Below are 13,088 nucleotides of genomic sequence, written 5' to 3'. Positions count from 1 at the left end.
CTTGGAGCCTACCACTTTCCTGAAAAAGAAGCGAGTACACTTCTCATTTTCTTCCAAGAACTGCACTCTGCTTCTTAACAGCACTCCTCGACTACTTTCTTCGGCTATGCTCCGGATGTCCTTTTTTAAAAGGGTGATATCCTTGAGCACATCGAAGCCACTGTGCAGCATCGTGTAGAGACTCTGCAGCTGCCTCTGTTTCCTGGCAAGCACTCCTTTCCGTCTGGCAGCAGCCTTCCTCCCCTCAGCCACGAAAAAGGCCCTTGTCCTCACCTTCACCTCCTCCTGCCACTCTCCTACTGACCCGTAAAGACACTACAAGGACAGCCACTGTGATAGTTTCTCCTTGTAGCGGGATACTACCCCCTCGTTCTCTAGCAGCTTTGTGTTGAGTTTCCAGAGGCCTGGACCAAAGACAGTCCCGCCCTGGAGTTCCACTCTACACCCTAAAGCCTGATGATCTGAGAAGAAGACAGGCTGAAGAGTGACCCCAACAACTTTCACTCTCTCCGAGACAAAGCAATAGTCAATTCTGGAACTGATATTTCTCCCTGACCATGTATATCCTGCTGTTGTGGGATATATAGATCTATATGTGTCTGAGAGCTTAAAGTCTAGAACTAAGTTTTGCAGGGCCAGTGAGCTGGAATCCAATTTTATCGGAGAGCTAGACTGCCTGTCTATGTACTCTAAGATACAATTAAAATCCCCTCCCACTATCATGTCTGTGCTACATAACAATAGGGGAGAGAGTGCCTTGAGTAGCTCCACCCTTCCTCCCACGTCACTAGGACAATACACATTGATTAGCCGCAGGTTAACGGTCCCCCATTCCACATCCACACACAGCAACCTGCCATCTATGACCCTCTGAATACTTTTCAGTTTGAATGCCCGTCCTTTGAAAAGAATGGCCACGCCAGAGGCTCTGTTGTTATTGTCCCCTGACGAAACAGAAGGCCCTTTATCCCACCTATCTTCAAAGCTTTTATACCTCTCTTGATAGGCTAAAGCACACTCCTGCAATATCAACACATCTCCTTCTCTCTGCTGGAGGTAATCAAAGACAGACTGGCATTTAACTCTGTCATTGATACCTCTGGTGTTAAGAGAAATTATGTTTAGAGCCGTATTACATAAGAAAGTGGAACCAGTCTTTACAAAACACATTTCTCTTCTGTCTCACCTGTTACCTTCTTCTTTTCTTTTTCTTCTTACCAATTTCCTGCCAGCCATCCTCTGAATGAGCCTTCATCAGGGTGGCAGCAGTAAAAGCGTTCACGGAGTCCATTTCAAGGAAGGGGGTAGAGGGAGGGGTGGAGGGGTTCCAGCTGTCCCCATCACCATGCTCTCCTTCCTCCTCGCTCGGGGAGAAAACAGAGTCATTTTTCCTTTTCCTCAAGTCCAGCTCCTGGGAGCACTGAGGGGAAAGGGGTGCAGCCGATGCACCAGTCTCCTCTTCCCCCTCACCCACAGGCTGCTGCAGATCCTCCGTGATGGACTGGATGGAGGAGAGGAGGACATCTGTAGCACTTGCAGAGTCTGAGAAAAGCAGCTCCGCTGAATCCTGGGTATCCTCGCTGGACCCGCTCCACCGGGGGGCCCCACACTGGCCCTCGTTCTGAGGAGCAGGAGTGGGGGAGGGGTCCTCGCTGTTCTCGGGGGTTTTCAAACCCTCGTGCTTGTCTGGTGCAGTCTGCGGTTGTGGGGGTGTAGTGGATTTCTCTTCCACCGGCCCCGGAGCCACAGCAGGACTGATCCTGGCTGGAGGCTGAGAGTCTTTGTCCAACAAGGGTTCTTTGTTTGACTTGTTATTTGCTTTGGATTTTCGGGCCGGTTTGGCTGAAACAAGCACTGCCTCATCCTTTCTCATTTTGAGTTTATTGGCGTAGGCATGAGGGCAGTTCTTAAAAACATGTCCTTCCGAGCCACATAAATTGCACTTTGGCAGCATTGAACAGTCAGAGGCTAAATGTCCCTGTTTGCCACAGGTCTTGCAGCATTTCACAGTGCAGGACGATGCCAGGTGTCCCACTGATGGCGACACTCTGCTGCACAAACAGGCGCCGTCCTTCGGGGGAGGCGTAAAACCGAGGTCCCGACCCTCCTTGGCCATTAAGAAATCCCAGGGCGTCTCTCAAAAAGAGACGCCGGGGGTGTCACTCTGGTGTTAGTGTTCCCCTTTACCAATCAGTCGGGGTCTCCTCCTAATCCCCGTCTCATATGTAACAATCAATGACGAGGCCCCCCTGTCCCGCGATATTGTACTTGTCTCCTGGCTGCTGGCTGGCGTTGTGAGATTTAGTACTCGCACAAGAGACCGGGGGCAGAGCGCGAACGCGATCCCCCGCCCCCCACAAAGTGTGCGCTCCAGGTTCCCTCTCGGGGCTCTGCAACACAGCGGAAAGGCAGCGAGAAGGAGCCTCTTGCTCTGACGCCGCAAGGCCACAAGAGGGCGGAGGCGCCGTGCGCCCGGCCGACGTGTTGGACTGGTGCGCTTTATGTGCTGAAATAAACACGCGACAGCCCAGAAATGTTTTGAGTGCTGTGCACTGGAGGTTTTTGTCTCGTGAAGACTTGCATTGTGCTCCTCCGAGCAGTTTGTTTGTTCTCCTCCAGTGCGGGACAAGCCAACACAAGGGAGCACATTCGTCAACATCCAGGTACGCAATGCAATTTGGAAAGCAGCTCCTTTCCAAAGAGTTGCACACGAACGATCCTTCAGTCCCGCTCGGGGGGCACGGAGCCCCAGCCACACACAGCTTCAAGTAGCGAGTCAGGCGCCATGGCTTTCGCTTGCGGCCACACCACCCTGAATGTTCCCGATCTTGTCTGATCTCGGAAGCTAAGCAGGGTTGGGCCTGAATAGTACTTGGATGGGAGACTTCCTGGGAATACCAGGTGCTGCAAGCTTTTGCTCTCTTGGCCAGCAGGGGTCTCCATTGGTACCGTAGGCTTTGGGAGGAAAACCTGGAGGATGGAAAGGTGATCTATAGCCTCATCTCTAGAGATGTTTGTGTTGCTATGGCATGTGTGTGACCCATATAAAAAAAAACCTGTTTGTAAAACGAATATCGAAGCTGCCTCTAAATCTGCAAATGAAGATGAGTCGATAAACCACTTGTTTTTCATATAACTATACATATATTCATTTATTACTGATTTCATTCATTGAGCACGGATACAATAGAGGTACAGCCATTCACTGTTTGACATGTCTGCACTGGTACAGAACCTAGCAATCAGAAAACGGGTGAAACTGTCTTGAGAATTAGCATACAGTACCGAGGCCCCCATGACCAAATAAAGGCTAACCTCGATAATCAGCCTAAATAATGCAGACTACAGCAAAACGACTGACTTTGAAAAGGGAATGAATGTCCGGAAGGAATAGTGTAACCAGCTTGAAATGCTTCTCCGGACCTCTAACTAAAAGAAACCGGGAACCAGCAGTGGCATCGACTCCTTTCGAACTGGGATCCTATTGCAGCTCGTGGTGTCGTAACTCTTCCGTATCTGATATTGGACCAAGCACATCAGGGGAGAGCGCCAACGCAGTCCCCCACTACCAGAAATTATGCAGTCGAGATTCCCACATTTGGGGAATTCGCAGGGGTCAGCACAGCCGGAGTGCAATGGCCGAGCCTCGCTCTGGGTGAACCTCCATCTTGATCAGGGTATCTCTCCTGCCAGGTAAGTATGAGCTGTACAAGCCCCTGCAAGCGGCTCCCACCCAGAAGCACAAATCGCGCAGCCTTGGCCAGCTCCTCGCCCCGCACGCCACCGCTTCCTGCTGGGCCCACTCTTTCGCACACTCACACGCCACACTAACACTCAAAAGGGTGGGCAAAACGAGAAAACGAGCGCGCCGTTTCCTACACATCTGCAGTCGCCATAGCGCATTCGCAGCATGTCCCGGGATGCAATTCGGCCTCATTTGCATAACACCAGACCGGCAGATCGCTACGCAAGCTCGCGTCGTGCGCCTGCCACACACCGAACAAACACCAGAGCCTTTTCAGCAATTTCCAAAAAACGGGCCTGCTCGCCTGCCCACAAGGCTCCGTCTCTTACCCGCTCTCTTCTGTGCTGTTCTCTCGGCACCGCTGCAGCGCACACAACTCCTGCAGCGCGGGGAGAAAGTTTCTACGCTCCGCCGCAGGGAAGGCTCGCTCCGTGCGCACACGTCCTTTCAATGCCAGTTCAACAAGTGCTCCGCATTAGCAGCGTCGGGGCTCCGGCGTGTCGCACCTCACCTCACCTCGCACAGCCCCCTCCTTGTCTGGCGCTGGGCATGCCCCTTCTCTCCTCCACCTTATCTTATCGCGTGTGACCACCGACAATGGCCACAATGCTGGGGAATGGCACCTGTAAAGTGTTAATTGGGGCACAGGAACAGCCCGTCTCATCTCGGGGGCTGGCTTCAAAGACAATACAGCAAACACAGCGGGGCGGGGGAAGAAGACGACACGACACATGCAGGTACATTCAGCTCCGGCGGGAACGAGTCATTTGTCAGTCTTTTCAAGTGCTGGGAGCCGAGTAATCCTTCACTTGTATCGTTTCTCCCCGGTAACTAGATCTCACCCTGCCACTCATGACTGGGCTCACCCATGGCAGCTCAGCAGGTGTGAGCCTAGCCGGCACCCGGATGGGAGATTCAGCCCAGAAAAGCTCAGGTTGCTGCTGCTCCTGCAAGAGGTGTGACTGGGACCAGTAGGGAGCGCTCACCCTGCGGTCTGTGTGGCTTTCTTATGCCCCAGCATCCTGATGGCGACACTCTGCTGCACAAACAGGCGCCGTCCTTCGGGGGAGGCGTAAAACCGAGGTCCCATCTCTTCTCCAAAATACACCCCCAGGACCTTAATTCTCTTCTCTTGCAGCCTGAGATCATGTCCTTCTTTTGGCTCCCTCCAGTTCTGATAAAAAATCTCACTCTTAGATTTGTTAATTTTTGCAGAGGAAGCCAAAGAGAACCAATCACAGCACTGCAGAGCTCTGCTAATTGAGGCATTGTCAGAGAGGAGCAGGGTGACGTCATCCATGTATAGAGACGTCTTTACCTCCATTTCTTTCACAGCGCCGTGCACCTTTTCATTGCTCTCACTTTCAGAGCCTCCGCAAGGCACACGACTTAACATCAGGACGTGCATTGAAGTGAAAGCAGGAAACATGCACTGTGCAGATCCCTCCACATTAAGAGGAGAGTGGGTCTGTTCGATGCACAAAGAATGCTTTGAAAAGCGTCAAAAGCAAGTCATTCCGAGTTGGTCATTTGTGTTTTCCATTCACATGCGAAATGCTGAAATGATCTCTCGGCTCCTCGGTTTTCATTTCTGCTCCATAAAGGAATCACAGCACGCGTCGGCTTCCAGCATGGTGGGTCGGGACACGATGCCGGGGGTCGGAGAGAGCGATGTCTTCCTCGTTAGTATAGTGGTTAGTATCCCCACCTGTGACGCGGGAGACTGGGGTACATCAGGAAGCACATTGAAGTGAAAGCAGGATGCGCTGCGACATGCACTGTGCAGATCCCGCCACACTAAGAGGTGAGTGGGTCTGTTCAATCACAGCGCTAGGCGAATCCCCAAACAGTGTGCGTGGCGACAAAAGAAGCCGGTCTGTTTCCGCCTGGTTTTGAACCAGGGACCTTTCGCGTGTGAGGCTAACGTGATAACCACAACACTACGGAAATGGTGGGAAGTTGTTCCCAGTGGTCCAGTGCCGAGCTTCGCCAATGCTATTCAGCAGCTTCCTGTGCCTTTATTGGAGTGCGCTGATGGACCTTGCTCATTCTCCAGAGACCAGCACGCCTGTCATGGACAGAGCAGGAAAGGCGGTGCCACATTCTAAAGCCCTCTCCACGCAATCGATGAAATCGGGCGACTGAAATGGAGAAAATCTCCTCTCCAGAAAGTGCAAATATCATCTTGGAGAGTATAAATCCTCTTGCCGAAGGTCAGCACTGTCTACGAGAGTACCCCTCCCACCTCCTGCAGGTTTCCGAGCTGCAGCAATGATCAGTTCGTCTCACATGCGAGAAGTCTTCAGGTGGAAACAAGAGCCCCCTCTTCTCGCACGTTTTGCACATGTTTGAGGGGTTTTAATGCGTCTCTTTCGTACATGGTGCTGATCTTTTGGAAAGCAGGAGCAGGTGACTCCTGTCACACGAGAGAGCACAGCCTTTTCCACCCCCAGTGTGTGTTGGTAACTTGCCATGATTGTATAGTGGTCAGTACTTTGCATTGTGGTTGCAACAACCTTGGTTCGAATCTTGGTCACGGCACAATAGGGGCGTCTGCCTGTACTACTTGCATGAATGAAGGCAAAAAAAAGACAATCGATGTGAACAAACAGCACTTTACAGAGGAGTGCTGCCTGAGTGGATTGTTGATGAGGCCACTCTGACATCTTCTGTTTTCTTCAATGACTTACTCAAAGTGAAAATATTCAAGGCGATCTTGTCACTGTACTCCATGTAGATGATCTAAATGAAATCACAGTAGAGTATAGGACACATAGTGAGGAGCTCACACAGTCAGTTCTCTTGAATACGACAAGAGGAAAGGCACATTGTACATCTGTGGAACAGATTTAGCTTAATTGGCTTAGCTGGCTAGTAAACAGGAGATTCCCAGCAGTGCCTTTCTTCATGTCTTACTGTACAGAGTTTATCGTTATAGGCAAATCCCATGCCTTTTAATTTACATGAATGCAAGTGTTCGTTTCCTTTCTGCAACAACTTGTTTTTAAAGAAATCTATACAGCTTGCGAAAGATGAAAGACAAATGTTGAACCCATGCCCCCAAAGAACCTGGAGCCTTAAGCCAGCACCTTAGACTGCTCAGCCACACTACCCGCTGTGCTTTGATGTTAAGCTGATAAAGTAGCTTTTAACACATTGCTCCATTTGGTGGTTGTAACACAAAAACTAGCAGCAGTAGGATTCAAACCCACGCCCCCGCAGAGACTGGAGCCTTAATTCAGCGCCTTAGACCGCTCGGCCACACTACCCGCTGTGCGCTGTCTCTTTGTCTCATTACTTGCCCGGAGGAAGCCGGGTGGGTTTTGCTCTTGTCACCCGACTTAGTGGCGTTATGACTGTGGAACCGACTGCACCTGCTTTTTCTGAGATGCTTCCCCTCTCATGGCGAGATCCATAAAGTTTCTGGATAAAGTTTTTCTGTGGAGCAGGCTTCAGACGTCTGCGTACAGCACCCTTGATCTCATTTTTTTTTACAGCAACTGCATTCGGAAAATTGTGCTTTTTACTTTTTATTTGAACAACAAAAATACATACAATACAAACAAGAGCACATATAACGTATCAAGAAAATCGCCAGGGGTTCATGCTATAATACAATTACACTTTTTGGAAAACGATTACACAAGGTAAATAAGAAAAGGTCCGCACACCCAGTGGGCAGTGATTCGTTGAATATACGTATATGTCAAGGCGAAAATACGGCTATACGTATACAGATGCAGCCACTCAAAGTACGCGGCACAGACACATACTGCAGGTAATTGGCTACGGCCTCGCGCATCATAACGCAAAATACCGCGGTACGTGATTGGTTGACCGACAGGGGCACTCATGGTGCGTTGGTCGGTCGTAGAAAGATTTAAATGTCTTTACTGTGCCCATTTTAGTATTGAATATTTAGATGGAATTTTACTACTGAAGGTAAATCTTAGTAGCTGAGCATAAAAAGAATAGGAGCATACTGTAACGTGTGTGAAAGCCATAAACGATATTAATTTTGGAACAAAAACATACAGTATATGGTTGGTCTCGGTACTTTAAAGAAAACATACACACCAGTATTCCATTTCTCCCTAAACATTTTAAGCATCGAAGTCTTTAGCTAACGTGATACCGGAGTCAACAAGCATACTTTTAGAATTTGATTAAAAGGGAATATAATATGGAATCGCGTATCTAAAGAAATTAATAACGATATAATTATATTCATGTACCGCAACACATGAATAGTACACGCTGTACGATGTCTGTTGATAATGTTTGTAGGGCTTTTTCAACACTCCTCATGCAACCTTGCTGGTGGTGCTGTGGGTTAGGTTCTTGACTCCTATATCACATGGCATGTTCGAAGCCGTGACTTTTTTTTTTAACAAACTTTTCTTTGAAAAAATGAAACGTTTCCCTGGGTCAGAGATTAAATAAAACTTCACTCGCACCAAACAAATTTATATTTCTAAATATCACAACATGATCGAATTTAAGTCATTTTAATAACAATGAATAGTCACCTATGGGTTGCAATATAAACATTTATATTGATTTAAATCGCGTTTAAATCGCCTTTATTTAAAACCCATAAATAAAGCTGATACTGTTTAGACTTTTAATTATTTAAAACTGTATTATAGCAGCACAATGCACAATGCAACGTAAATCACTATCTTTGTCTTCTGCGTAATAATGTTCACCTCTCTGTCCAGCAAATTAACAATAGTAATAATAATGAACTTTATTGTATATGGCGCCTTTAAAGGTGGCTCCTCAAAGCGCTTTACAGGATAAAAACAATAACAACAATACTGAGATATAATGATGTGTTCCAGCTTAGACATTAACGAAGAGCATAAGGAAGGTCATAAAGGTCATAAACTATATTCATTTTGGAACATCAACATATTATGTAAACTGTTATTGTTGCTGTTATTGGTATTTTAAAGAAAAAATACTGTAAAATCCTGGGTTCGGTACAATGATTCAGGCATTCATGTGAAGGACAACAGAGCTTTCACTGGCTCAAAAAGACAAAAAGAATAACTGACACAGCGCGAGCCTGCATTCTTTCCTCAGCCGTCCACACCTCCCTTTTTCCTGGGTCAGATTTTAAATAAAACTTAACTCGCACCCAACAAATTACCACACACTGAACACTGAACATGTTAACCCAAATATGTCTCACAATACTTTTATGGTACATTACTTTGCTAAAATGTATTTAAAAATAAAAAACAATTACAAACGCCAGCAGAGAGAGAGACACACACACAGTTCTTCATTGTCAAACAGTAATTGTTTTTTACTTTGTCAGCACCCAGACAAACGCAAACGCATTATTAATGAAATACTTTTATTCATTCTTAATCAAACTCACAAGTTGTCATCTGCTGTTGAAGCTCTGTGAGACTAGACTCACACATGGCTAGACTAGACTCGGCTCTGGCTTTCCCATGTATACCGATGCACTGCAAGTACAACCCCCCTCTCTGCGGGAGTGCTGGCTGTGATGAATTAAACCGGTTTCACAGGTATTTTCAAAGTAGAAGGGGGCGAGATTTCCAGCGAAAGACACCTCCCCCCCTTCAAAACCCAGTAAGTACAGTACTTACTAGTTAAGAAAGCTAGGCTCCTCAATGAAATCGCTTTAACATGCTAATGCATTGGTGTATTGGAGTAAGTGAAAAGACCAGGGGCATTCTTCCTCCCCCTACATTCTCAGAGTAGAATAGAATTTTCCTTTGACAAAACAAGGCTCGTAGCTAATGTGAATCGAAACCTGTTTTTCTAGCTTTTAAAGTCGTGCAATGTGTAAGCAGGAAAACATCATTATATCTTACATATGAAAAATACATAATATAGCTCCCAAACAAACACAAACGTGTTTTTAATAAAATGCTTTTATTCACTCATAATCTGACAATTTCAGGAAGACTAAGGAAGGACTAAGGAAATTGTCATCTGTTGTTGAAGCTCTGTGAGCTCGGTGATTTTGGGACCACTTGTTATCCCAGGTTGTTTGAATCGCCACAATTCAAATAGAGAAAAAAGAGCTGACTGACAAGATTTAAGATGTGCCTGTCAATGTTGGATTAAAAAAAACACGTTGCCCGACATTAGTTGCATTGCTTGAAAAATATTTTTATTTCGAGAGACTGGATAAGTAATTCAAGTGTTTTTTTAACTTCCTGAAAAACAAGTAATAATTTAACAATATGTACAAATGTTTTATGATATGTCGCTGTTGTGAATGTCTGTGGAGTGTATCTTATTTGCCTGTCTGTCCTGACTGTGCTCTCTCGCTCGCCCTCCCCTCCCTCTCTCTCTCAATTCAATTCAATTCAAGGTGCTTTATTAGCATGACAGATGGGTACAATCAGTGTTGGGTATTTACTTTGGAATCTGTATTGCTTTGAGATGCCACTTTTAAAGGTGATATATAAAATCAAGGCTTTAACTTGCTTTAACTCCGCAAGTCTGAGTTCTTGTGTTCGTCCTATCTGAGCCCGGAAGTATTACAATATGTATCTTTATAGCAGGTGGTGTACAGCTTTTTAGTATAGATTACACTTTTATAAAATGTATTTAAAAAATAAAAACGATTACAATCTAATCTTTCCACGTTTGATCCCAAGATCCCAAGACAAATACATCTAAACGGGGAGAAAGCTATGCTGAGTTTATTAAGATACTTAGAAGACAAAGATATCAATTTATGTTGCATTTGTCTGATTGTGAATCAAAAAACACATATATTTAAACCTGCGTTTGCGATTTAAATTAAAACGAGATTTAAATCAATATAAATGTTTATGTAACGCATAGGTGACTATTCATTGTTATTAAAATAACTTAATTCGATCATGTTGTGATATTTAGAAATATAAATTTGTTTGGTGCGAGTGAAGTTTTTTTTAATATCTGACCCAGGGAAACGTTTTATTTTTTCAAAGAAATGTTTGTTAAAAAATAAAGTCATGGCTCCGGCTGGATTCCGGCTTGTGTTGCGATACATGAATATAATTATATCGTTATTAATTTCTTTAGATACGCGATTCTATATTATATTCCCTTTTAATCAAATTCTAAAAGTATGCTTGTTGACTCCGGTATCACGTTAGTTAAAGACTTCGATGCTTAAAATGTTTAGGGAGAAATGGAATACTGATGTGTATTTTTTCATTAAAGTAACGAGACCAGCCATATAAATATTCAACACTAAAACGGGCACAGTAAAGACATTTAAATCTTTCTACAACCTACCAACGCACCACGAGTGCCCCTGTCGGTCAACCAATCACGTACCGCGGTATTTTGCATCAACGCGCTTCACGATGCGCGAGACCGTAGCCAATAATCCGGTACGTGTCTGTGCCGCGCACTTTGAATGGCTGCATCTGTATGTATTGTACTTTTTTTATTGTATCATTCGTTACACTGTGGCTGTGTTGTCTGTGTTAAGCTGCTGTTGCACTACAATTTCCCTTATGGGATCCATAAAGTATCTATCTAAAAAAATGTATATGCATTAGTTCATCAGATTGTGATGTTGTTTGATCCTGATTGTAGGCTTTAAATTCTTTTACAAGACATAATGACACAGGCTTCCTGGTTGACATGTGTAGCGGCAATGCTTGTTAATAAGACAGAATTAAGCGTTGGTGTGCTTTCCTAAAGGAGGCCCCATCTCACCCTCCATCTCTGTGGTGCAGCCACAGAGAAAGTATTTATGCAGGCTGATTTAAGATGTTTTCTTCTGATAAGAAACAAGCTCCCAAACGGGGATGCATTTAGCTAAGCCTGGCTATCATGATCAATGGTCATCCATTGGCGCCTATCTGTCTAGGGAGTGCCAGATGGACATCTGGACTGCATTCCTAAGTGTCAGGAGTAAGTGACTCGTATCTCACCTTGATCAACCAATCAGAGACTGGCAGGGCATGGTAATACCACGTGGGTCTCCAATGCCCGCCAAACTCTCAACCAATCAGAACACATCTGTGTCTTGGTCAAAAAGGGAGCGCAAGCTCAGGTCGGGGCTCTCCTTGGCCATTTTTGCGCATCCTCAGAGACAATCACGTGACAAAGGCTGTTGTCTGCAAAGGGACTTGGACTTTGTTCAAAGAGCGAGGCCAAGGATCCCGTACGTACTCAGAATTCTACCAACGTGAACGCTCCGCTTAATCAACGGCAGCCCACAGTTGGACCCTCGTCGACAACAAACCAGCTTCTTCCTGGGCAAAAGAGTGACTTGTGAGGACTCGCGGTCACACTCTGTGCATAGAGACTTTCTACTTGCCAGCCGGACTGCTGGTAGATCCCCTCGGACCAACGACTGCCCTGTGCGCCACAGTTAGATTCCTCTGCCTGTCCGACTCCAAGCTGCACCTCGACTGGTTAGCCGGTAGCCAGAGGACGCCGGGACAACGCCCATTGGACAACCGCTGGAGCAGAGGCTGCAACAGAGCCTGTCAGCTGGTTTGGTGTTCGTGCCGGGAAATTCCAAATCCATACACAGTGGATAAGTAAACCCCATGTTCTACATTGCGTCTCGAGAATTCAATTGTACCTCAACACAAGTTGTTAGCAATTTAATTCATGAGTAATGCATTTACTTCCGAGTTTAGAGTAATAGTGGGTAATAACACTGATTAGCGATTTGGTAACCAAACGATATATATTGACATATATTCTCTGTTGTGTATCTCTTTGTGTTTGCATCTCTTCAAGATTATATACCTTGTATATTGATAACCCTCACAGTAAGGTCTGCCGCTTGTATCCAGGCAGACTAGTATATGTTTGGTGCACAATTTATGTTAATAAATGTATCTCGTGTATTGAACCCGTGTGTGAGCGTTGTTAGTTGTTCTGATGATTGATTTTCTAAAAGCCACAATGAACCACCTCGTGATTACTGCTACAATTAATAATTGTCTCAGTAAAACCATCAAACCACTACATTTCTTGGCTTCCCTGGGTGGGCTCATTTAGAATGATATGAGAATCAATCACACAGAATAACTGATGCTACTGTGAGTTTAAGTTCAGCACAGCACCGCGGCTTCTAAACGCGAATACCGGGTGTGCTGATAACTGCGTAAAGAAATCCCCCTGTTTTCTAGCGTTTAGTGTAACGTGTGCTGATTGGAAATCCATCTGCTCGGGTGTGTAGATTCCATACTGTATTTTGGTAACAGGAAAAAAAAGGTAATACTCTTAAAGTTTTTCTGACGTAATGACAATGGCTGCTAAAATGTCTGAAGTGGAGTCGCTTATAAGTACTATTTCTAGCGACAACAATCCTGATTACTGGAGCGGTATCGAAAAG

At 45.6% G+C, this 13,088-nt stretch overlaps 1 protein-coding gene and 2 non-coding genes across 3 annotated transcripts in view; 2 read left to right on the top strand and 1 right to left on the bottom strand.

The window, feature by feature from the left end:
* Positions 1 to 13,088, top strand: part of LOC148666845 (zona pellucida sperm-binding protein 3-like) — a 779,162-nt gene that overhangs the window by 385,040 nt on the left and 381,034 nt on the right. The gene's annotated exons all lie outside the window — the stretch shown is intronic.
* Positions 2,795 to 2,913, top strand: LOC148666917 (5S ribosomal RNA). The gene has a single exon (XR_015938874.1). It is a non-coding gene; the product is annotated as a 5S ribosomal RNA (ribosomal RNA).
* Positions 3,538 to 3,701, bottom strand: LOC148666916 (U1 spliceosomal RNA). Its single transcript, XR_015938681.1, has one exon. It is a non-coding gene; the product is annotated as a U1 spliceosomal RNA (small nuclear RNA).

The sequence above is a fragment of the Lepisosteus platostomus genome, chromosome 5 (assembly GCF_059453375.1).
Source record: "Lepisosteus platostomus isolate fLepPlt1 chromosome 5, fLepPlt1.hap1, whole genome shotgun sequence".
Taxonomy (NCBI): Eukaryota; Metazoa; Chordata; class Actinopteri; order Semionotiformes; family Lepisosteidae; genus Lepisosteus; species Lepisosteus platostomus.
Note: the sequence above shows the minus strand (reverse complement) of the source record. Positions and strands in the feature narration are given on the sequence as shown.